Source organism: Amblyomma americanum, chromosome 3 (assembly GCF_052857255.1).
Source record: "Amblyomma americanum isolate KBUSLIRL-KWMA chromosome 3, ASM5285725v1, whole genome shotgun sequence".
NCBI lineage: Eukaryota > Metazoa > Arthropoda > Arachnida > Ixodida > Ixodidae > Amblyomma > Amblyomma americanum.
In genome coordinates this window covers 190,293,086-190,318,905 of record NC_135499.1, presented here as the reverse complement: position 1 = coordinate 190,318,905, position 25,820 = coordinate 190,293,086, and the positions used below count along the sequence as shown (strand labels likewise).

The 25,820-nt window shown below is 52.3% G+C and overlaps 1 protein-coding gene across 1 annotated transcript in view; it reads right to left on the bottom strand.

The window, feature by feature from the left end:
• LOC144125692 (protein FAM117B-like) overlaps positions 1–25,820 on the bottom strand; it is a 107,445-nt gene that overhangs the window by 65,122 nt on the left and 16,503 nt on the right. The window lies entirely within an intron of this gene.

The window sequence follows — 25,820 nt, the reverse complement described above, 5'->3', positions numbered from 1 at the left end:
GACCAGATGTGACACAGCCATGTGACACCGATAGACAGTTCAGCAGCGAAGCGCGCAAGCAGGCGAGACTAACGCAACGGCTATACACTTTCTCAGAGTAAGCTGAGAAGCGAGACGGAATCGTAAGAATAAAGAGAGGGAGAATAAAGAAGAATAAAAAAATGAAGAGCGCAAAATAAGAAAATGAACCAGCTTCCGCAAAATAAGAAAATGAACCAGCTTCGAAAACACGAAAACCAAACTGGGTGAAAAAGTATAATAAATAGGCCCCGTGTAAGCGAGGAGAAGCAGCTTTTCGAAAGCGCCAACAGAAGCAACGGCAACAGGTTACGCTGAATTAGCAACCAGAAAGCGCGACCGATGTCTCCGAAAGAGAGCTCCGTCGAGGTGCGCGTATCATAATAGCGAATCTGGCTAATTCGAACTCCCGGCTCGAACTGACGCTTTTGTCCCGTGAACTGCACACCAGCATTTCGAACTCCATGCAATTTCGGTCACCTTCTCGAGTTTTCCATAATCGCGATTCGATCCCGGACAGTCAGATACGTAGCGCGTTCAACGGTGTGTGCGGGGGGAGAAGAAGACGCAAAGGTGCACCTTTGCGGGCTGCTCTGCATCGCAGCGGCTTAGTTCGCACAGCCGCACGCAGGACAAGAGTGACCCGTACTGGAACAAGAGTTCAAGGATAACAACAACGAAGGTCATCGAGCGGATTTTCAGTTTTCTCCAACGCTCAATGCAACCACGTACGCTGACAGAGCGTGTGGCGTACGAAAAAAAAATGCAAGAAATGGGCGCGGAGCAACGAGCGACACTGTCGGAACCAAATGTAAACGTCTATTTGTGGGGTTTAACACCGCCACACATTAGCTATGATACAAGCGACGCCGCAGTGGGCTTCGGATTAATTTGCACCACCAGGTGTTTTTTTTTTTTTTTTTAACGCGCGCTGACATCGCAGAGCATACTAGGCTTTTTTTTTTTAATTTCGCCTACATCGAAATACGGCCCCCGCGGCCGAGACTGAACCCGAGATCAAATGATCAGCAGTCGAACGCCGAAAGCCATTGAGCCACCCGCGGCGGGTTACACTGTCAGAACCAATAGATTGTTACAGGTCGTTGTAAGTGTATAGGCGAATGCCGGTTGTGATCACCGAGTCATAGCTGAGTCACTTGCACTGGCAACACTGAGGCTTTCTGGACCCGGTGCTAAAGCGTACGACAAACGCACCTGCCAGTGCTTCTGGTGCGTGGCCTGTGGCGGGTATCATGCAGATACGGTACAAATAACAAGTGCACGACAGCGTGGTGCGAGATCCAGGTCACACGGGCACTCAATGCACACGCGCGGTCAGCAAGAAAGGTGACCGCAGAGATTTCGAGCGACGCACAAGTGGTAGGGAGAGAACCCGGCCTGACGCTAGCTTGCGTGTACGCAGCTGCCATTCCAGCCCTTGGAGCTTATTTCTGCCGTGTTTTTACAGGCAAAAGGCTCGAGAACGTACCGCATACGAACAACAGCTGAATGCCAGAAGGGCAGCGATGTAGCAGTTGCAGCAAAACTCTCCAGGCCATCTATATTATTCCACGAAAAATGTGCCCGAGCACATTTACATACGCAATGATAAAGTGCCGCGTCGGGAAAAGCAGAGGAGTGGGGAATGGCATTTCCATTTTAGTATACCCGTGGAGTGCCTCGAGGCTAATACCCGAGAGCGCTTGTACTGCTCAAACGTTCGTACCATTCCGTCCAATCAGCAAACACAACCGGTCCGATAGGGAAAACAACTTTCGTCATGCGCTGCGATCGTGAAATGTGGTGCATATAATACTCCCTCGGTTTCAAAGCGGCTCAAGAAGCACAGCGCTGCGCCCCTTCAGCACCACTGCAGAGGGGAACCACTGGAGAGATACCGCGTCCAGGCTGTCCATAGTGAAACTAAGTAGTGTTTGCAAACCGATAACCGCGAGCACAAAAGGGGGAAGAGAGAAAATGTACAGGAAAAAAAGCTGGCGAAAGAGAAAAATTACACAGAAAAAAATAAAAGCACTGCAGGCCACGGAAACAAGAGGCAGGGAAAGACCGGCGAAGGACTCGAGCGTAAAAAAAAAAAAAAAAAAAGCACACGGGCAGTGAGAAGCCATAGCTATAAAAGGGGGCAGGGCGAAACGCAGTCAACAATTACTGCGGAGCTGTATTACTGAGTGTGCAACAGCAAAGCATGGAGACGGACGCGCTCATTGCCAGTAATTGCGTGCAGTAGTGGCAGCGCTGCGGGCATCGGTCAATCCAATCACGGAAAGAAAACAAAAGGAAAGCACAATACACATACACACCGTCTAACAACCGCACTGCTGCTTCGTGCGGCCTTTTACGTCAGTCGTGACTCCCAAGTTAGACGTCGTATCAGGGACGCTATGGTTTGAGTGGCCTTCAACGTCCGCCCGCTTCAGTTAGCGCAAGATTGGGAGAAAAAAAAAAAGGCACTGCGCCTCGTTAGCCGGCCCCATTCCGGGAAGAAACCACACGCCGTGACTGGCGCAGAAGCTGCCCTTGCACGCACGCCCTCCACGCTTCAGTAGCGCTGCACGCAACTGGACCCACGGCGTGCAGAAAGTTTCGAGCAGCTAATGAAGGGGTGCGTCGGCACAAAGGTTCCGCTCAGGGGAACAGCGTAATAACAGTATTAAAGCAGAGAACAAAAGAAGAGAGAGAAACGGTCCCCGAGGCGAGCGCAGTTCTAAACAACCAAGAAAAGCACAATTTCATTCGGCGAAGCCGCAGTGTCCGCTCGCGCAAGGAAGAAAAAAAAAAAACAGGAATGAAAGACGCGCTTCGCCGGTTGCTCGGCGGTCGTCCGTTTGGCGGCGAGGTTTTTTGTCCGGAAACGATGTGAAACGTCGCCTTCATCGATCGCCGGCTGCAGTGCTGCAGTTGCGGCTGAAGCCACGGAGCTTGATCTCGCACTTTTGCTTTTTTTTTCCTCGTCGTTGCTTCAAACAACAGAGAGCTGATGCACGTGCATAGGTACGCATTCCAAATGCACCTTATGCGTGGAATGAAGCACCTGGAATAGCTACCGTTTCGATGTCGTTACTTGGCCTTCTGTAAGCACGACTGAGTCTTTACTGGCATGCGTGCTCTTCGTTGTCCAGCTCCCAGAGCGCGAGACTCAGTCCAGGAAGCATAGGGATAACCAACGGCGGGACAGCTACTGCGACACGAAGCAAAGGATCCATTCCGAACGACAGGAGGGAAATATCACGACCGCATCGTTTTCGGCGACAATCGTGCCTGTGCTTCGGAGTGCTTGGAGAGCAAGGGTGCATGCACGCCAAGGCAGACACAGAATTTAGACAGTACGGAGAAACATGCTACGAACACCTCCATTGCCAGCCACTCGTGTCTAATGATAGCCGTACACTCGTGCCGAGCCCTCCTCGGAACACTGCTGGCGAAGAGCACGGCACACATGTCGAAAAATTGCACGTCCCTCGCAGGAAGAAAGTCAGAGAAGATGGCGACAGCGAATATCAATCCAATGGCACGCTCCTAACCAGTCGGCTAACCGTGCAGGCTCTCATTTCCATTTCTCTTGCTGCCACACCCCCCCGGCTATAATAGCACAGGCGACACTCGCATAACGTGCCATGGCGCAGTTTGTCTTCTCTTCCAGAGCTGGGCTAATAACCCGAAAGCAAATATTTGGCCCTGTTCGGGATCTGTTTTCATGCCCCGCGTGTCCTGTTTGCATTTCGCTCCGGCAAACATGAAACCGTGCCTGCTTTCTTTTTTTTTTCCTCGTAATTATTCCCCTCGTTGCACCCAGCCGCTGCTGCTGTTCGCGTGCAGGCGCCTCAAGCGAAGGACTTCGCGAAGAGCACGGACGTTGCATACGCGCAGACTTCCCGGTACAATACATTTTCTTAATGCCAGCCTCAAGTTTAAAATGGCTGCGCACACACAAAATTTCAACAAGGAATATAACGTGCACAACCTCAGCATAGACATCCCGCACTCAGGTCAGGCTGAGGACGGGTGCTTCCCACCACGTGAGCGCATGCATTATGTGCCACTGGCAGGTGGTCCTGCCTGTGCAACACTCCAGGGTGGAGTTTTAGCACAGCGGAGACGTATTAGCCTAAACGTATGCTGCGCCCCGCCTTGCTCCACATCGCGCAACTGTGCGTGCGCAGGAGGCGTAGGTTAATCCGGTATACGTCAATACTAAAATACCTCTCCGTTTTAGCACAGCGGGGGCATAAACGGGCGAAACAATGAAGAAAGAAAGAAAGAAAGAGAGGAAGAAAGAAACAAAGAAAGAAAGAAAGAAACAAAGAGAGAAAGAAACAAAGCAAGAAAGAGAGAAAGAAAGAAACAAAGAAAGAGAGAAAGAAACAAAGAAAGAAAGAGAGAAAGAAACAAAGAAAGAAAGAAACAAAGAAAGAAGGAGAGAAAGAAAGAAAGAGAGAAAGAAAGAAAGAGAGAAAGGAAGAAAGAAACAAAGAAAGAAAGAGAGAAAGAAAGAAAGAAGGAAAGAGAGAAAGAAAGAGAGAAAGGAAGAAAGAAAGAAAGAAACAAAGAAAGAAAGAAAGAGAAAGAAACCAAGAAAGAAAGAAAGAGAAAAAGAAAGAAACATAGAAAGAAAGAAACAAAGGAAGAAAGAAACAAAGAGAGAAACAAAGAAAGAAAGAGAGAGAGATAGAAACAAAGAAAGAAAGAGAAAGAAAGGAAGAAAGAAACAAACAAAGAAAGAAAGAAACAAAGAGAGAAAGAAACAAAGCAAGAAAGAGAGAAAGAAAGAAACAAAGAAAGAGAGAAAGAAACAAAGAAAGAAAGAGAGAAAGAAACAAAGAAAGAAAGAAACAAAGAAAGAAGGAGAGAAAGAAAGAGAGAAAGGAAGAAAGAAACAAAGAAAGAAAGAGAGAAAGAAAGAAAGAAGGAAGGAAAGAGAGAAAGAAAGAAAGAGAGAAAGGAAGAAAGAAACAAAGAAAGAAAGGGAGAAAGAAACAAAGAAAGAAAGAGAAAGAAACCAAGAAAGAAAGAAAGAGAAAAAGAAAGAAACATAGAAAGAAAGAAACAAAGGAAGAAAGAAACAAAGAGAGAAAGAAACAAAGAAAGAAACAAAGAGAGGAGAAAGAAAGAAAGAAACAGAAAGAAAGAAACAAAGAAAGAAAGAAAGAAATACCCTCACAACTGCAAAGGAGAATGCCTTCCACCCGGACAGCACGGAAGACGCAGCTGCGGTTCGACGCAACGTCTCCATTCCATTCCGTTTTGTCAGCCTCGCTCGGCCCTTACTCCATGCACCGCCATTATATCTCCAGTCAAGTCGGCGCGGTAAGGACAAACCGGGCGAAATCAGTTCTTCGAACGCCTCACCCAGGATCCGCCCGCCTTCTTTGCACAGACGCAGATGCGAACACAGCTACTGCATTTCTGTCGCTTTTGTTTCTGCCTCGCGCATGCTTCGCACCCGGCTGCGGTCAGGAAAGAATGCGACACGGCAAAAGGGAGAAGAAAAGAAGACTGCACGCTCTCGCAGCACACGCGGCGGCGAGAATAATGACGCATCGAGCGAGGGAAGAGGAGAAAAAAGATGGAAGGGAAACGGAATCGTGCAACCTCTTCGTCCTTCTTCAGGCTGCCTTCCTTGTTCAGTAAAAGCGCCCGTCTTCCCTTAATAGCACAACTGGAGCTGCATCTTTTTGGAGCGCATTCTTGACAGCTGCGGGCGTTCAGACTTGGTCAAAATTTGTTATCGGGCCACAGGCTTTGCTCTGGAGTCGCGGACTGCAGCCACCACGGCGACAAAGGGCCTTGAAACACTTGACAATTCAAGAATATCCCCGCTGTACACAAGTTTGTTGCTCGACGTGTAGTACCTTGAATGCTTCTGCCACACGGCGCATTCAATGGACATTCATTCCACTACACCTGAACCGTGCGGCCTGAAGACTTTTCCCAGGGGGTAGTATACGTGCTCATCCGGAGTTGTGCTTATTCGCCTGATACACGAACTTCCGGGTCATTCGAAGCGATCATGTGTTCTCGTAAACACTCCCTCAAATTCGAATGGCGCGCAGTTCGAACGAAGTTTCAGACCTCTTCGGATTGTAATTATTGAGTGTCGGCCGTACTCAGTACGAAATCAGATCATGTCTGTACGAGAAGGCAGCTCGGCTTGCATGGTTCGAAGGCCCTTACGACACACTTTGATCGCAGAACTAAAAGAAATAGCGGGAATAATACACTTCGGCTGGCCAGTTGTTGTATACAGTCTACTACACACGGCACTGCTTCGACACGAGCTGCCAGATGATATGGCATAAGGTAGCAGTCACGCGGCCTACTGCACCCATTTCACAGGCGAGGTTGTGATTGGCCGACGTTGTGATTGGCCGTGAACATAAGGGACGTCGACCAATCATGAGCGCGTGCCTGTGCGCACAAATTGCTTCTCTATAGCCGGCGTACGGGGAAAATTGGAGGGGACACTCGAGCTCCGCCTTAAGGGTATGACGTGATAGCGTTAATTGGTTAATTATTGCCTATATAAGCGGAATCGGAAGTACTTGACTTTACATTCACTCCCTAGGCGTCATCATGCCACTTCTGGCGCAGTGGTGCAGCAGTTGAGCGATGAGCCACTAGCCCTGCGATGGCAGGTGCTGCCACCAGCGGGGCTTGTGTGACTCAGGTTGCTCAATTCCCGAGTGACCGTCAACATTTTAGCTGCGATCAGTTTGCCCACAATCCGGTGGGCAGCTTGTGATGACGCCACAAGGTCACGTAACCTAGGCGACCCACCTGGTTACTTCTACGGGGATTTTTCACTAACAGCGCCGATGACGATTTTTTTTTGTTTAATACGAGTTTTAACGCTCGTTCAAAACATTCGGAAAGCGCAACTTCTGCTGCTATGGCTCTTTGCAGGCCTGTGCGGACTAAACAATTTTCCGCGGTCAGAACAATCCCAAACACGCATCGGCGACAAAACTCCTTTATGCGTCGCCTATAGCAAGAGGTTTCACAGTGTTTAATACTTGCGCAAGAAACTGCCGCGTGTGTGCGCGCGCGGAAAATGCACCAATTAGCCTTCTTTCTGCCTCAACGCATAGCGACGGAAGAGTTGTAACGCCCAAGTGCGTTCCGTGTTACTCTGGCCGAGACCGCATAGCTTAGTTTTTCATGACACAGTACATACTTGATGCTAGTGCAACCATTGTGATGACTATGTAAACACTACTTCCAGGTACACTCCTCAAGGCTACATGGTATAACTTTAAAATTCCTGCTGGAGGATATTCGTGAAGCGGTGTTCTTTGACACCTCAGGCATATCTCACCTTTATTGAGAGCCCCTTAAAAAATGTCAAGAGCTCGAAACTTGGAAAAACGAACTTTCTACAAGACAGAACTATGTTAAAGGGGCTACATAAACTGGCTCAATCACTGCGTTCTCTCGTCATGAGCCAAAACAGTACACTTCTACACGCAGCAGAGAACCCACAATCGCGCACGAAAGTTGCCGAGTCCTTTCCTGCGACATTTTCACCCTCGTGTCCGCCTCCGTCGCACGCCAATTAAGAGGTGGCTACATGTAGGCCATGCATGCCGCGGTCAGTCAGCAGCGTCGCACCGGCAAAAAGTGACCAGAGACGAGGGAATGGCGCGAATCCGCATAAATTCCGACTACATATAACGGAGCTTCTACGAAATGCATTTAAAAAATTCTTGCTGAACGATATCCGTTGAAGCGGCGTGCTTTAACATCTCAGGAACGTCGCACCTTTATTGAGAGCCCCCTTCAGAGCGTACGCGCCGAGGGATTTGAAAACCCGTACACCGATCGACTTTGCGCCAGGCGCTGGGTTCCGCAGCGCTGCGCCACTGCATTATACGCCACGCAAACACCCACGGGTGAGAGCTGTTCAAACGCGCGATTACATCAACGCCGGCTAGCCTATTCAAAAGATCGCCGCGTTTGAACCGCTGCGTCCTTGCTTTGTCCGAGGGGCTCCCAACAAAGGGCCGTGCGCGAGCGGTGGCGTGACAGGCAGCCTCCGGTCGTGAGCCGAGCGCGGAGGCGGAAAATTCTAAAGCGGGAACCAAAATGGGCCCACCGGGGAACAACGCCAAGGAAGGCGAAGCTGAGCTTAGCCCCCCCCCCCCCCCCTTTTTTTTTTCTTTGACTCGCTTCCCTCTCTTTCTCCGCTGTTTGATTTGCGTAGCCCGTTTCTGTTTCGCTTCGCGGTTCGCCAGCCGCCGCAGCAGCAGCAGCACAAAGACCTCTATTGGCAGTCCTTGCGCAAGCGAAAAAAATAAAGAAAGCAGAATGAACGAAGAAGTAAAGACGGGAAGCAGAGCTGGAAACACATCGACGGCAAGTGTGCGCATGCAGCCCGCCCGGAGTTACACGGGCGACTGTCAGTCTGCGAGGAATTTCACAGAGCGCACTTTGCGCAACTGTATACCGAGCAGAGCACCCGCAAGAAGACGAAAGGGGATATTCAAGGGCAGAGAGAATCGCGCAACCAATGCATCACACCTGGCCGGCACCAACTTAAATGTACAGCTTCAGGACCACGTCTTGTGGCATTACGTCGACGTCGGATAACGAAAATTGAAAATTGGTCTTTAGGGAAAGGAAATGACGCAGTACCTGTCTCGCATATCGGCGGACACCTGAACCGCGCCGTAAAGGAAGGGATAAAGGAGGCACTAAGAGAAGAAATGATGAAAGGGGTGCCGTAGTGGAGGGCTCCGGAATAATTTCGACCACCTGGGGATCTTTAACGTGCACTGACATCGCACAGCACACGGGCGCCTTGGCGTTTCGCCTCCATCGAAACGCGGCCGCCGCGGTCGAGCTCGGGCCCGGGCACTCCGGATCAGTAGCCGAGCGTCCGTCCTAACGCGGGATTACGCAGACTGACATGTAGGGCAGCCCACAAGTACAACATACGCGACATCGCGACACGCAGCGCTGGCGGCAATGCCTGCTATCGCATCCCCGCACCAAATAAACGTCAGCGACTTCTAGCGGGCATCTCTGTTGACATCGTGTCTTGATTTCTTGCGTGCAGTGCGTCGACAGCGAGAACTGCGCTTCGTTCTAGAAGAGGTAGCGGCGAATTGGAAGCTTCGCCCGATCCTAATCTGAGCCGTCCATTCGGTGCCCGGCGTACGACAGCCACGGATGGACCTAAAGCACGTCGCGTCGAGTCGAACCTCGAAAGGGTTTGAACTGGCCGAGACGTACCGTGCTGAAGGGACCGATAACGACGTCCCCGGTATACGCTGCGGAAAAGATGTCCAGAGAGAGACACTTTATTTGGAGACACCGCCTCACGTGTAAGCGAGAGAAGGGCACTCTCTCTCTCATTACTGATAACATGGAGCGCCATCGCTTGCCCTAGTTGCAGCACACGTCTCTGCATCCGCTGCCGAGAATGCAGTGAAGGAAAGCGCCCCAGGAAAAAATGAAATTTCACACAAGCGTGTACGCCACCAGACGAACAGCAAAACTGCGAGGCGCTGAGTGTTCGGGCCCTCTGGCTAAATTTTCGGTGAGTGTGAACTAATTTTTAGGCGCTGATAGAGCAAGGGCGAATCACCCTACCAGGCGCGTATCATACCACCACATGTCATTCTTACTTCTCGAAGTCTCGATGAGTGGCGGGACAAAGATGTGGCAAGAGGTAAAACGAAGTTCAGGATATTCCCATTCACGGTGCTTGTGATCTGCCGCAATGAAATGTCTGTTGTCACTGCGGTTGCATGACGAACTGCTTTTTCGGCGCGCACGTCGCCTGCGCGGACAGGCGCGCTAGGTTTGGCAGCGCTGACGGCTATGTATGAAACGGAGTATAGCAGGATACAACTTTAAAAAAAATAAAAACAGCAGTTGGCAACACTGGGCCACCGTCCACGGCATCCTGCATTACTCCACTGGCCAATCACAACAAGAAACGAAATCAGCTTTTTATTGGCTGGCTATATTAAAGAAGCCAGACAACAAAATTATAGAGCTCGTAGTAATTTTTTTTTTTTTTACTTGCGGTCAGGTTCTAGTTTAGGTGACAAGAGGAGTTTTAACAACGGATACTCTTTTTGTCGGGGAGAAATTCTGCGCGGCGGTCCTGAATGTGGGCGGCGTTTCACATGCAGGCTTAAGTTGTATGCGACTGCACCTTCGACTTGGCGCTCCTTCAAACTCACCGCCACGACAAGCACGATGATGAGGCCGTCTGAGCAGCCGCGAGGAAACCCGGTGGAATCGGAGACCGCAACACGAGCTCCGGCGCAGCCGCAAAGCAGTGGCTCACGCGTTCCATTACGGACGCCCTGCCTTCCAATACGCCGTAACCCCTGCGGCGACAAGATCTGAAAACGACAAGCCGGGGGCAGCGCGAACGCACATACACGCGCTGCTGCTTGGCGCGCGCCCGCGGTGCTGAAGATCAGCGTACGATAAACCCACTCGCGCTCAAGATGCATCCGCGACCTTTATCGCGGCGGTGTTGTCCTGCGGCGCATGCAGACGAGTGCTCCTCTCATCCATCTTTTCATTTCCGTCCCCATCCCGACATCGAACGCACGCTTATAAAGTCCGAGCGGCATTACGCGCGCAGAGATACGCTCCGCGATACACAGCGCGGCTGGAGACTCGTGAAGATGCGCGCAGGAGACCCGTGTTAAGTCTGTGCGTGTGTGGGAAGCCGAACCGGTGCGGCGAAATTTACAAGCGGGCACCGTGCACGGGTCTTGTCTCGCTCGCTTACACTCCACCCCGAAAGCCGCGCAGCGAGCGCTACTGTTCCTCCGCGTAATCCGCCTACCTCGGCCTCCCGGCGCTCGAGCGGCCGGGGTAGCGAAAATTTATTGGAGCCGTCCGCAACGCATGCGCCAGCGGAGAAGACGCCTGGCCATCTACATAGCCAAGGACGCGCGGTCGTCGGGAATGCGGGACGCGAGGGCGCCATGCAGACCGACGTATCGCCGTCCTCCTGGCCGTTTGTATACCCCCTCCCTCCCCAGTGTCCGAGGAAACAAAAAGGCCCGAAGATAACGAAACCGGTAAAAAATGGCATCCCTTCGATACTTGGGAAATAACGAACCAAGAACGGGGCAGTTGTGTAAAAATAACAAATGCCTAGAGTGTCATGCCAAAGCACAAGCCCGAGCACAGTTTTCCATGCAATGTCAGCCTGCAATGAACAGAGAAGCTTCCCTGGCAGCAAAGCAAGGAGGGGCTGTCGTTTTCGAATGTTGCGAAAGTGGCAGAACTTCCTCACTTTAATTACGCAGTAAGATGGTTTACGGTGGCTTAACGTCCCAAAGCGACTGAGTTTATGAGGGAAGCCGCAGTGAAGGGCTCCGGAAATTTCGACCAGCTGGGGTCCTTTAACGTGCACCGAAATCGCGCAGGAGCTGGCGCCACTAGGGGTGAGGTCTGCACGTTCGCCGCTGGGCCAGTCCGCCATGCCGCAGAAAACGCGCGACGACAAAGAAGGCCCCTATTCCCGCTGGTGATACCCGCGACCATTCGTACGGCGTCGAGCTCACGAGGCGCCCACGAGCGATCATATTCCGGGCAGGTCGATACTCGATCGACCTCACACACCGCGGTTACATAATGCCAAAGCGCGCGATTCACCGAACGCAGGAAATCTCGAACAAGTGCCTTCTTGTGTCCCTTCCCTCTTTCGTGTGACGGCATTTCATTTTAAAGTGACGCAACAAATGCCACCGTGGCGTTGCACGTGTAGGTAGCGAAAAATGGCGATAAGTTAAAGAACCGCACGAGCTGATGAACGGGCTCAGTAGTGTTTCAGAGCCACAACGTAACAAAGGAGCTCTGCGATTAAATGACTGCATTTCGCCTGTCACACCACATGTGCACTTCAATCGTAACGGAAAACTGAGGCTACAAGCCACCTAAGGAGAAGCTCGTAACCACCTGCAGTAGCTGGTTCGACAGACAGAGCTGTTAACGAGCGGCGCCTACTAGAGGGCGGCACGACGGCACCAAGGCCGACCTTTCCACGTTGGCGTGCACTACGGTGGAGCCCGCAAGAGAGCATTGTCTCCAGCCCACTTCTCTCGAGACCGTCACGCATTGTTCCCGCGCTTTTGCGCGCCCCTGTCTGCGCGTACACACAGCCGCTCCACATTCATCACCCTCCCCTCTCCGACCGCCGCCGAACCGCGGGCCGGTAAAATAACGCGACTGTTTTCTTTCTAGGGGTTTTACAGAGCCGCTATCGAATGCGACGAGAGTTTCTCTTGAGCGAACGGTGCGGCGCCGTATTGTCATGACTGCAAAATCCTCCGTTGAAATGCGACCACCCTGTGCGGTCGCGAGATTCAAGTGGGCTTGGTTCACGTAGCCCTTTGAGTAATCGTATACGACTGTGGTGGGTCCGGCCTTCGCGCCACGAAATAACGCAAAAAGAAGAAAGAGAAAAGGCAGCGCACGCGTTGTTGTCCGGGGCGCGCGTGCGAGCTGTAGGCTTGAGCTTGCCTGCGTTGTTCCAATAAGGATCCTTTGGAAGCTCCGAAAGAACAACCAACAGCACCGAGCTCACAGTTCGTGGTGAGAGCGAAGGGTTCAGAATTAGGTCGAGATCCAGAAACTTTCGTCAGTCGTGTTTGGTTCATCGGAGCATATGCGACAAAAACTACCATGCGCCAGACGCAAGGTTTGGTTAGACTTTTGCTTTTTCTTCAAAGCCTGCTTAATATTTCATAGATGCCAAACAAAACCAGTTTAAGAGTATTCGCGTCTCTTCAGAAACTAAATATGACACGGATCTTTACAAATAACTCCTTGCCAAGAAGGAAGGAGCTAGGTATGAAAAGGAATATTTTCGTAGTAAAAAAGCTAAAAACACTTATTCCGGACATTAAGGCTAATAAGGTGGATTGTTGAGCTAGTTGGTGCATGTTCGGGTTTTCTGCTTCAGTCGGATACCGTTTCCAGTCAATAGTGTTGGTACATACGTCACCCTGGACTCTCGCTTTTCAAAAGTATAGAGCTTTGTGTTCATGTAGCTTGCAATAAGCAGGCTTCATAAAATTATCATATATTAAAAGACGGGCTTAGTGAGCAGTTGGCTTCACACTCGCAGTACGGGTTTTCGGGGCGCAACACATCCACCAAACCACTTCAGGACAGTTTAAGTGAGCACGTAGAGCCTCGGTCAAACGTCTTCGGCCACGTGGCCAGCTGCTTGTGAGCAGCATAGTGTAGCACTCAGGAAATCCTTGAAGACCGAAGTGCCTTCAAAAGTTATAGGACAAGGGTTCTTTTCGCCATACGGAAGTTTACAGCTTGACGGGTGCCCCGAATGCTCCACTACAAGGGCAGACATTGCGGCCTAAAGGCTTTTGACGGAGGGTGTATTGTACGATACGGCTCAACACAGCGCACCTTTCTGTACAAGCGGCGCCAACAACCCCCCAAAGCATCTGCATATGTAAAACCATGGATGCTCACGCATGTCGCCACAATGCAGGCTCCGAATTCGATCACCTCCACTGCCGCTGTTTTGTTTTCGCGCCTGCCAACGGTTCTTGCGTCAGCAGAGCAGGCGTCCTTCGCTCCACGAACAATAGGCGGCGTTCACGGACGCATGATGAACGAGAAGGCGCCTCGCACAGGCATCTAAAACACACACCACCGCGCGCGTGAGACGGGGCAGGAGGCTTGCACACGCCCACAAAGCATGGCGTCAGTTCCGAGTCATACTTTCAACGTAACAAAAATAGGAAAGACGCACAGTCACTCGCGAATTACTTCCAGCAATAAAAATTGCTATAGCATGGCTCTACAAGTCCCGAATACGTTTACCCTGACACCGCCGACAACAACGACGCAATCATCGCCGCTGCCACCCACCGGAACATTGCCTCGGCGCCCAAGTGAAAGTCCATTCATAACAACAGAGCACTACAGCGCCCAACATGTGGTATTGTCAAACGAAATTGAACGCGACAGCAGAAAACGCGGCGGTCGTTCCGTGATATTCCCATCGCTGGATAGCGCGTCGTCACACGGCTGACGATGGCGGCGACGCATATCCCCAAACACGCACTACGAGGGGGGGGGGGGGGGAGAGAGAGTGTCCCGAAGCGGAGATAAACTGAAGGGGTACGTCCTCCTCCCCGCAGCTGACCCAAATTCCGAGTCAGATCAGCCACGCCTGCGGAACGGATAATGTACTGCACAGGAGGGAGGGAGGCAAACAATCCACCCTATAGTGGAGCGGAGACAAATGCGGTCGTTTTCTCAAGGAGCGAAGCCGACGATGACCGATGAGCCCCATGCACAGCGGCCCGGTCGAGTGCACTATGCGCGCCGATGCCCGCCATTGTCACGCAAGCGACGGGAAGACGACACGGAAAGCCGGGCTCCCCCCGGGCTTCATTTTGCGTCGGTAAATTCTGCATGCCGAAAGAGGACAGAGAGTGCCTTGAACCCGGCACGAGGCCGGCAACGGGCGACGTGTCGCCTCCCGCTACGCACCTCCTCCTCTTCGCCGCGCTGCTGACTCGTGTCAGAAACGACGACGCCGCCTTCTCCAAACTCCCGTTTCGCAGGGGCGACCCGCGAATGCATGGAGACCCGCGAATGCATGGCGAACCGCATGGCGAACATTCTTCGCACGCGCCAGTGTCAGCTCTTCCAAGCCGAACTCCCGGGTTCGAAGAGGAATCAAGCGGCACACCGACTATATAGCCAGGGACAAGCATAAGGCACCCGGCGTACAGGGGGCACCGGATTCAGGAGCCGTTTCAAAGCCGCGACGTACGCGCTTGAGATGCAGGGGACTTAAGTTAGCGGCCGGAATAAGACTAACAGCGCGAGATAATAAAACCCGCCGGAAAAGCTGCACTTGACTGTTCCCAACAGTGGTGAAGGCAGGTAACACCGGCAGATGCGAATGTCAGCCGCCTTCGGCACAACAAAGCTGCGCACTTAAATCGGCGAAGAAACAAAGCGGGTTTGAAAGAGGAGGAAGTAAAGAGCGGCTCCCCCCCTCTCCGGTGGCTGACACGAGTGACAGGAAAAGAAAGAGAGCGCACAGGCGGCGATGTCAACGCCCGCCGCCGGGTGAGGGGGAGGGGAGGGTGGGACAACGAGTATCGAGCTTCGCCGTTGACATCCGCAACATCTGAGCGCGGTGCGTTGGTGCGCGCGTAAAGGGCAAACACGCACAAGAGGAAAAACAGCAACTGCCCCGCCATCAAAACGCGGCAATGAGCGCAAGTGAGCCGCCAGCACCTGCCATAACACAACGTGTTTGAAAGCATCGCTTCCTCGGTGATGTCAAAACGAATTAGTAGGACTCGCTGAACCAAGCTAGAGAACACTGCGGGTGGGCGAAATTAATCCGGAAGCCTCAACTGCGGCGCTTATTTATCTCTCCCTTCTTCTTAATCCGTTCCCCCATGGCGAGGTTCAGGTGTCTACCGAGGAGTGACACAATTATTGCAATCTTTAGTTTCATTATTAACATTATTAACGCGACAGTGTTAAGCAGTTCGTGTCGCAGAAAAACCGGCGTCGCTGACCTTGGGCGAAAAAATGCCCGAAAAATCCCCAGAGAAGCAACGCGGGAGGCAGGTGGGCCACGCAGGTCACGTAACCTTGTGGCGTCGTTACAACCTGCACAACGCGGCAGGTGGCTGTTAAGTTAATGATTGCTCGGTAGAGGTTGCTCGGCGAGAGCAACATGGCTCGCACAAGCCCCACCACAGAGAGCACTTTCCGTCGCAGGGCAGTGGCGAATCGCTTAACCGCTGCACCACTACGCCAGGAGTGGTGTGAGGACTCCCAAGGATCTATGAATTTTAAGTAGAGTAAACTATCGCGTCATACTCGTAAGGCAGAGCTGAAGTGTCCCCTTCAATTTTTTTTTTCGCGTACCATATGAAGCAGTGGGTATCTGTCCAATATTACCCAAGTTCAACATAGACCCGAGCGTTCTCCACGGGATTTGTTGCTCGCATCGAATCAGAATCGCATCGAAACAGAAACGTTGTGAAAAGTCGAGTGCAAAGCTCCAAATAGCCATCTACGTACAGAAGGTAAGATCTGCTCCAAAGACACTTCCACGTAATTGGAAAACCTTGTGTCCTTCTGAACAACACTGCCGATCAAGCGTCAGCTTATGGAAATTTTCGTCAACCCTCCGCGCATAACTCTGTTCAAACGCTTCAAGTGCCACTCGCGCACGGTTTCACCAATATCGACGGCCATACGATTCTGTGAAAGCCTGCCGCAAACACCGGCACCAAACAGGAACTTCTCGTGGCCCGCTTGACGCGCTGCATCAGGCGACGTCACTGTCCGCAAAATTTCACAAGTTTTTCGCGCCGCACGCAATCCATTCTAGCCTGCTGATTCGCAGGGCATGAAACACTGCCGAGCGCGGACGCAAAATAAAATTTGGAAATTCGCAGGCACGCGATACGCTCGGTGCAAGTGCTGCAGAAATGCATTCCCATCAACAGCAGATGCAGGAGCCCCCGCACTCTACTCTGCCGGGGCCACCCTTTTCCTCGTCGGCTAATAGCGACCCAATAGCAGCCAATAGCCAATAGCGAAGTACGGTGGAGTGAGCCAACAGCAGCCAGCTGCCGCCGTAAACTGAAGGAGAAGGATAGCTTCGGCCGTGTTATTCTAACACCATGGCTTCGGGTGAGACACCCAGACGTAAAAAGGAAAAAAAAATGACGGGCGCGTGTCTCGAGCTTGCAGACGTATAAGACAGCGCGAAGAATGTGTACCGACGAGTAAACGCGGCATCGACAGTGGGTGCAAGCAAAAAAAAAAAAACACTTGTACCAACAAGCCGATCTATGCGTGCGCAGTATGCATATACATAAGCACAATGTAGCAGGACAAGGAATAATTACACTCGCGACAAGCACCGAGAAAGGAGCGATAAGAGGCAACAGATGTCATTAGCATAACGACCGCGACACGCAACCGAAGCGGGGCTTGACGGCGAGACAAGTGGGGTATGCTTGGGTCCACTGCCGTGGGGACAGCAAGAATGCTTACAGCGGCGAAGTCGGCAAGCTGCATCGTTAAGACCACCCACCACCACAGAACGCCGAAACTTAGTTACGGGCGTCGTAAGGCAGAGATATGCGGTGATAAAAGAACCCTGCCTCACCTATACACTCGACTGTGGAAGCCAAATGTTGCCATCTCTTCGCACTCAGCTATGCTCATGTTACCTGTTCTGCTGCGGCTTCTTCAACGGGCGTGCTGATCAAACGTCCTGATCAACCTGAGCCGACTATGCGTACGACAAGGCCCAACACATGTCCGTGATGATTATGCACGCGAGCTAAACACACGGTCACAGCAGGAGCAAGAAACAGAAGGGTCGCCTGCACAAAGTTCCGTCGTGGAGGCCGAGGTTATCGCTCAATGAGGCAGCGCGAGAACAAGTGACGACTACGTGCAGCAGCATGGTCGACAGATTCAGAATCTCTCTCCCCGGCACCCGCTGCAGTTTCCGGCCCGTCCGGTGACCCCCACATTGTGCGCACGTTGCAGGGAAGCACTTATCCGTCAGCTGCGGGTGTGGCATGGCCGGTGCTCTTCTGAATCTCTTGACCACTGCTCGGGGTACAGCGGCAAAACCGGCCACTTCACAAAAAAAGCCTACAACAGCACCAAAGAGGCAGCCTAGAAAAACCGCGTTACGAACGCAATCTGCGAACGCACAAAAGCAGTCCGCAGCGCTGCACTATACGGCACCGACTCTCTCCCTTCTTGTCATCCCTCCTCCGGCGGCGCGGTCGAGGTGTCCACTGAGAGCAAGACGGTTATTGCGCCTTCTTCCTTCCTAATAGCCATTTTTTTAAAGCATAACAACAGTATTGACAGACAAAGCTGCGGTCACAGCGAAGAAAAACCTACTAGCCCGTCTCTCAGAGGAGTCGCTACTTAATGGTAGCGACCCTATAGCACGCCGCGAACAGGAGAGCAGGAAACGTGTTCTCAGTCATTACGTCCCATGACTAAGCGATCTATGCCGGCACTCACTGTAAAGAAGGAAGCCGATTACGAGGTTCCCAAACGTCAGCCATTATGTACCTGTTCAGTTCCCCTCTGATGCCACTGAGGCAAAGTAGATCGCCGACAAGTCAAGATGTCTCTTAGGTTCTCATAGTTGCTGGGACACGTTACTCGACAGCTTTCATCGAACACTGAACTTGCCATTTTGAAGCAAAGAAACAAGAAGAAATGTCCTGTGCGCCCGAGTGCGCCAATATCGCAAATATCGAAGCCATTACGCGTCTTTGAAATATTGCACGAGAAATGAAACAGGCTTCTCCGTACACCACGATGAGATAAAAGGGAGGAAAAAGGTATAACAGGGCACTATAGGTACCCGCCGAAGATACACTATAGCAGCACAGACCTTTCTCTTCAAGGGGCTGGCCTCTTAGCCAGCTTTCATCGTCCACTTGAAGTTTCCAGCCAAGACACCAACGCGATATGAAGTGTGTCTCGATGAGTCTACCGAGATTGAGAAATGTAGAGAAATCATTCCTTTCGAACTCCAAAGCGCAGTCCGCCCATCACGGGAATCAAGGTGCCGTTCCGCTCGTTTTTTTCTCCCGCTTTTTCAGACTGCAGCAGAGGCCCGCGTCTGAACATCACAGCAAGCAAACGCCAAAAACAAACTTTGCAATGAACCCACCGCGATAAGCAACGAATATTATTTTTCCCCGCTTCGGCTCACTGGTTTGTACGTGTGAGTAGACCAACACAATGCCTCGTTTCTTCCAAACAGTCAACGCTCATAGATGCTCTGCCAATTCGGCGCACGTTAAATAGACAGAACCCGCCGCGGTGGCTCAGTAGCTTTGGTGTTCGGCTGCCGAGTTTCAAGGATCGAATATCGGCCGCGGAGGCAGCATTTTGATGGAGCGAAATGCGACTGTGCGATGCCGGCGCATGTACCTCAGGTGGCCGAAATTAATCCGGAGCCCTCCACTACGGCGTCTCTCATAGCCCACGAGCCACGCGGAACGGAGCGACGCTTTTTGGGCAGAAGGCATCACAGCGGTAGTAGTCATTCCCAGAGCGCATCTCTAGAAGGTCGCTTTACACCGATGGCCCCCTCCAACACGGACCCGTCCAGTCGCTCACCAGAGAGTGGGCGGCGCGCCATCCCAGTTGAGCCTCGCGCAAACGACGCGAGTCGGCAGCGAGCCGAGCCAGAAACGCGATTAGAATCTGGCCCGCTTACTGGGAGGAATCTGAGAAAGCCCAACTGGGAGACGCGCACTCTCCCAAAGTTTCTTGTCGGAGGCTTACAATCACGGACCTGGCACCACTGCATCCCCCGTCGTTAATTAAGCACGCTGCGATTTCTCCGCAAAGTGCGGCCAGAGCAACCAACCAGAGGAGTTCCAACGGCGAGAGAAGGGGGACGTTGACCTGTCCGAAGGAGAAGGAGGAGGAGATCGGTTCCTCCTCCCCCAAGAATGACGCTCGCGCGGCCGCTGAAGATGACAAATTAGGCTGGACGCTGGCCTTTGTTTTCCCCCCTAATGGCGCTGCTGCTGCTACGCACGGAGGAACGAGTGCACGCGCGCGCTCGGATTCCACGTCCATTGTTCCAGCTCAGAGGTGGCTAAGTCTGCGCGGCGCCCTCCTGGAACGCGCACACAGTGGATCCGGTCTTGAAGGCGTCCGGCGGCTGCGGCCGACAGCCACAATGGCGACGCGATATATGCGCGCCACTATACGAACACTATGCGGCGCTGCTTTGAGGCAATAGCGAAAGCGCGCTTCTCGTGCGCAACCACTTCGCTCAGCTAGAGCGTAGTGGTGACGACGGTGTACGGCCTTTTGTGCGGCTTACGCAGGCACGGGAGGAGGAGAATCTTACGAGGACAAGAAAGGCGCGATAACTGCTCCACTCTCGACGAAGAGCACCTCGACTGCAGTGGGAGAGCGAGTGACAAGCACAGAGCACGCACAGTTCCCACATGACGACAGCACGTTCGCACGGCGCACGGTCTAACTGCTGGTTGCAGGCAAAGTGCTTCGCAGGCATGTGTACGCGAAAACTCGCCCCGCAGAAAACTAACGAATGTCGCTGAGATAATAATAATAATTGGTTTTTGGGGAAAGGAAATGGCGCAGTATCTGTCTCATATATCGTTGGACACCTGAACCGCGCCTTAAGGGAAGGAATAAAGAAGGGAGTGAAAGAAGAAAGGAAGAAGGGTGCCTAGTGGAGGGCTCCGGAATAATTTCCGACCACCTGGGGATCTTTAACGTGCAGTGACATCACACAGCACACGGGCGCCTTAGCGTTTTGCCTCCATAAAAACGCAGCCGCCGCGGTCGGGTTCAGCTCCGATGTGGCAACGCACGCAACCGACGGCCAGCTACAGTTCGTCAATGATTTTCTTTTTCTTTACTACACGCTCCTTGAAGTGCTCCCGTCTCGGTCAGAGAGATAAACATAGTCACGACAGGTTGTCGATGGCGCAGCATGTCATTCTAACGCAACAACACGAGCGAGGAGGGTATGATCTGATTTGATTTGTGGGGGTCTAACGTCCCAAAGCGACTCGGGCTATGAGGGACGCAGTAGCGGGGGACTCCGGATTAATTTCGACCGGCTGGGGTTCTTCAACGTGCACCGACATCGCACAGTACACGGGCCTCCATCGAAATGCGACCGCCGTGGCCGGGATCGAACCGGCGTCTTTCGGGTCAGCATGCAGCCGAGCGCCATAACCACTGCGCCACCGCGGCGGTGCCCGGGGAGGCAAGAGACTAAGAGGCAGAAAACAATAGACCCCGCACAGCGCCACAAGGATGGGTGCACAGTCCTACGACTGGAGAGAGTCCGAGAGGAGCACGACCGGCTCAACGAGCTGTCCCGGAACTGAACCGCGCTCGGGTCCAAGGTGCGCCACGACCGACGCGTTGCAGGCAACGACCCCGGCACAACAGCGGCAGGCAAGGACTACGCGCCCGGTGCTGCCGTTATTTACGGGCGACACCGATGGCCAGTAAACATTGCGCCTGGAGAACAAAAGAGAAGAAAACGGCTCCCTTCGAAGCTGCACCCGCCGCGTGCCGTTGGCGTTGCAGCATCCGGTCATGGAGTATTATATGCTCGCTCGCCCCACGCAGTCGCGTTTTTACGACCCCTCCAAAAAAACGAATAATGGAGCCGGGTATAATATCGTGCCATGACGCATGCATATATATATATATATATATATATATATATATATATATATATATATATATATATATATATATATATATATATATATATATATATATATATATATATATATATATATATATATATATGCACGCCGTGCGCCTATTAAAAGCAGCCAATATGTGCACCGCGGCGCACGTCGAAAGCAGACCTACGTAAACGCGCCAGATTTTTCTGCGTTATAAAGCGAGGCGCAGTATACACATGTGCGTGCGAAGCCCAAGGCTGCGTTTTACTGCTCCGGGTGCGTACAACCACGCCATTTCAAAGGTGGTGGCTATCTGTGCGCATGCAGCCGGCGCGCACAAACGCCCGCTGTGCGTGCACGCAGCTCGGCCGCTAGTTGATTTTTTTTTTTTTTTTTTGGGGGGGGGGGCGGGGGGGGGGAGCAGATTTTGCCTTTCTTTTCATCTTCTCTGCATTCTTCGAACAGACGGGCTTGACGTCCCGTCTGTTCTCCTCCAGGTAGTTTTACACGCAGTGACCGAACGCTCCGCGAGTGCTACCTTGGACGATTAACAACTGGACGCCCCACTCCAGTTGTAGTCAACATAGTGCGGTGCGCGTGTGTTTTTGTTGCTCCGTCATGAACTAATCACGCGCGCAACCTGTACACATTTCTTATTGTGTAAATAGTTTGTACATATTACCTCTATCCCTATCCTTTCTTCCTGTCCCCTCACCTCTTTCATTTCATTTCTCCCTTCTGCATGCTATCCTTTAATTCCGCTGCCCCAGCTCAAGTGCTTCAGTATCGATGGCAGATGCTGGCGCTAGCAAGTCTTTTCCTTATTATTATTTTAACTACTGACTACTACTACTACTTTTTCATTAAACGTCTCTCCCGGGGACTACCTGTTTCACCCGGCAGCCACACCTTTCCAGGGGGCCAGCAGTTAGGCCCTTTGCAGTTATTCCCGAAAAGAACGAATGCCAGTGGCAGGCCGGCTAGTCCCCAAAAAGACTAACCTCTCGCCCCCTGTTCATCCCTTTTTTTCTAAGAGCGTGGCGTCAACAAGTGCAGCTGTCACATTGCCAACACGTAACAGAATTCGGTGTCCCTGCGATTTTTTTTCGTTAACCTGTTTCTGCCACCGCAGGTTCATATAAATTTAGGGCAGTATTTTAGCTCAACGCATAAGAGTCACTTGCCCTAAACTAAGGGTTAGATTTACAGAGTATATCTGACGGATAAAAATATCCGTGCATGCAGTCAGCGTCTCGCGCTCGTGTGACCCTTGTGGTTTGTGGTTTTCTTGTTCCTTGTAGCTTGGTGTGGTCCTGGTACGGTTGTTTGATGGCACTGCTCCCGTGACCAGTGCAAGTAATGGCCGCCGTGTCTTCGCCACTTCTTTATCTGTTAATTTTTCGATATACACAAATTTAACACTAAGACTAATAAACATGCAGCAAAAGCTATTACCCATATTCCTAGTAAATATTACTACCGTTCAGTTTGCGAGTGTACTGCTCTTTACTATAGCTTCGTGATGTAGTAACTTTCACCAGTTACACTTTTACTACCTGCAGTTACTAAGAGAAGGTAGTGGTTTGTGCGAAGTTTTTTTTTGTTGTTGTTTTATGGGTGTTTAACGTCCCGAAGCGACTCAGGCTATGAGGGACGCCGTAGTGAAGGGCTCCCGAAATTTCGACCACCTGGTGTTCTTTAACGTGCACTGACATCGCACAGTACACGGGCCTCTAGAATTTCGGCTCCATCGAAATTCGTCCGCCGCGGCCGGGATCGAACCCGCGTCTTTGGGGCCAGCAGCCGAGCGCCATAACCACTCAGCCACCGCGGCGGCTGGTTTGTGCGAAAAGTATCTGGTTAGTACTTATACGTAACGAGTTCTCCGACCTCTTCTTTAAGGGTGTGCGATTCTGCGCACTTACTGAAACGCGTTTGACCAGCGCAGCTGTTCGTGCTTTAGCTCTTCGCGATGCAGTGAACAAGCTCCACCAACACATGTGCGGTGCGCACTCTAACGGCTGGCTCCTCGCTGGTCATATGACGCTGATGTCACGATCACGTGACTGTGAGGTAGTCACAACGACGACGCATGAACAGGTAACACCTTTAACAAACCTCGAGTGCTGCCTAGGCCGCAAAGGGCGATCCAGTCAGCCCCCATGGCAATATCGAACACTGACAGTGCATGCGAGTACACCAAGCCGCGCAGTTCCTCCGATGACGAACGTGAAGTGTACTAGACGCCTTCTGCACGGCGTGAAGGCTCCCCAGCAGGCGTGTGCACAATCACGAGGCCAGCGGCTGACGGGCGCGAAGAGAGAACAGAAGGGCCCACACGCATACATAACTTTCACGGCGGGCGGCTGTGAATGGTTCGTATATATTGCGGTGTCCCCGTTCGACGATCCAACCGCCGACCTTCGCTCGTCTGGCCGTACCGCAATGCGGCATTGTATGCGCGCGACCCCTTCGCTTCTTCCATATGCACCCGAGGCATATATACGACGAGTGCACGAGCCTTGTCAGAGCGCTGCCCGCGGCACCCGACACTGCAAGCCGGCACGATAAGGCACCTTGTCGGGCTAGTTGGTATTGCACCGCGTTTTCAGCAGCGCGGAGGCACCGAAAGCTCGGCACTTGTTTTGTCTCCGTGCCTCACTGCGCTCACTCCTCGTGATGCTACGCGCTGCCGAGAACGAAAAATAAAACCCTCTTCACCCGCCTAGACGACTGTTCGCCCTGTCATCATCTGCTCCGGCCGGGGCTTGTCGCGGGAATGCTGTCCTGCAGCATTTACGGAACGTCCTTGCGATTAAGTTACCGGGCGTGTTTGCTTCATTGTAGCACTGCATTCCGCAGGAACCTGCACCCTGTCGCAAAGAGCGTAGGCGTTTGGTCACGTGCCGCTCCGACTTGGTTTCGCAGACCATTCTCGTGAGCACCACGCGGAGCTAACCGTCGCAGACGCTATCACGACGACTCTTCCTTCAGCCCATTCCAAAAGGCCGATTATGCCGAGGAGGTCTTTGCTGCACTAACGACGCTTTCTTTCGACAAGGTGCCACGTTCACGCCTTTTTCCGTTCATCCGTTGCAGTACAGTCCTTCAACTTTGCCGGCGGCCTACAGTCGAACGCTGTTGTCGCACGGGCAGTCCCGATCCCGGCCAAGTCGATTTGGATCGAAATCAATGATGAGCCGGCGTGGCTAAACGGCCCGCCTCAGTTACTATCGAGCCCGACCGCCCTCGACACCAAGCCCGGTTCTGGAAGAAGCGACCAGGGTTTTAGATGCGCATCGAGCAGCTCCCGCTGCTACCGTCGCGCGCTGAAACTGTTCAAATGCAAACGGCGCTGTTCACAGCCTGAGAATTACGCGCCAAAATATCGCTCACCTTTACTTCGTCACGAAAGCATATGTTGCCACTTATTTCTTCACGCAGCAATATCCCAGCGGCATTTGACTGCGTCTGGAGACCAACACAGCGTCGCTATCATATACTCAGGCGCGTATATAGGCCGCACGCATCGAGGTATACCTAAACGAATGGACGGGTTTTGCTGGTCTCCAGTTTGTATCGAGACGGTGGATAGAGAAACACTCGCCCAGTGAAACTAAGAGGACATTTCGGACATTTTTTTACGTGCGCAGGCAGAGCGCCCACTAAGGCTTGCAGACGCCGTCGCGCCAGGGTTGTTCTCGAAACTGCAACGTCATCACGCGGGTGAGCGGAGGGCAAAAAGGAAAGAGCAAAACGAAGGGCGCACAACAATGGAGCCGACCAAGCAGCGCGACACGTAGAAACGCAACGCAGCCAAGCAGGCCAGCCAACACGAGGCGCCGCTTGCCATGCAGCGGTTAACCCCTGCACCTTCCAGTATTTCGTCAATGCGGCACGGGTGCCAGGGAAGTCCGTCACTAATACTTAGAGATAGGCTTTTTGAGGTATTAAGGTGACTGCGGCATAGCAATACCAGAGATGGCGGGCATCAGAAAACAGGTTCTGATAGTTAGCTTTTTCAGCTGTTATAGACTCCTGGTTGCAGTCGGCCGTTAGCAATAGCCACATCAGCTTTAGAATTTCGAAAACGCAATCGGCCTCGGAGAATTTACGCCATCATGCGGCAATAGAAGCGCGCTGCTCTGCCGAGCGCAAAGCAACGCTGTCACCCTGGGGCGCACGTACCGCCACGTGACCTTCGCTGTCCCGTCCGCTTTGCGGTGCTCGCCGCTGCTCCAGCCCACACTTGAGGGAGAAGGTCACGCAGCATATGTGCTACGGAGTGAAGTGCACGGGCAGGCGTCGCATTTGAAAAGCGCCCGTCTTTTGCCGCGTGACGACGAACACCTCTTAACCTACAGCAACGAAGATAACCGCGCTTTCGAAATTCGGCAAACTGATACAGCTACTGCTAGCGGCCGGATACAGATTTCTAATTGCAACCGAATGCCTACCTTTCATAGTTGAAAAAGTTATCAGAAATTTGTTAACTAGACACGACAGCTGTTCTGTGATGTCCCCCAACACTCGTAATGAAATTGGCCACCGGTCACAGCG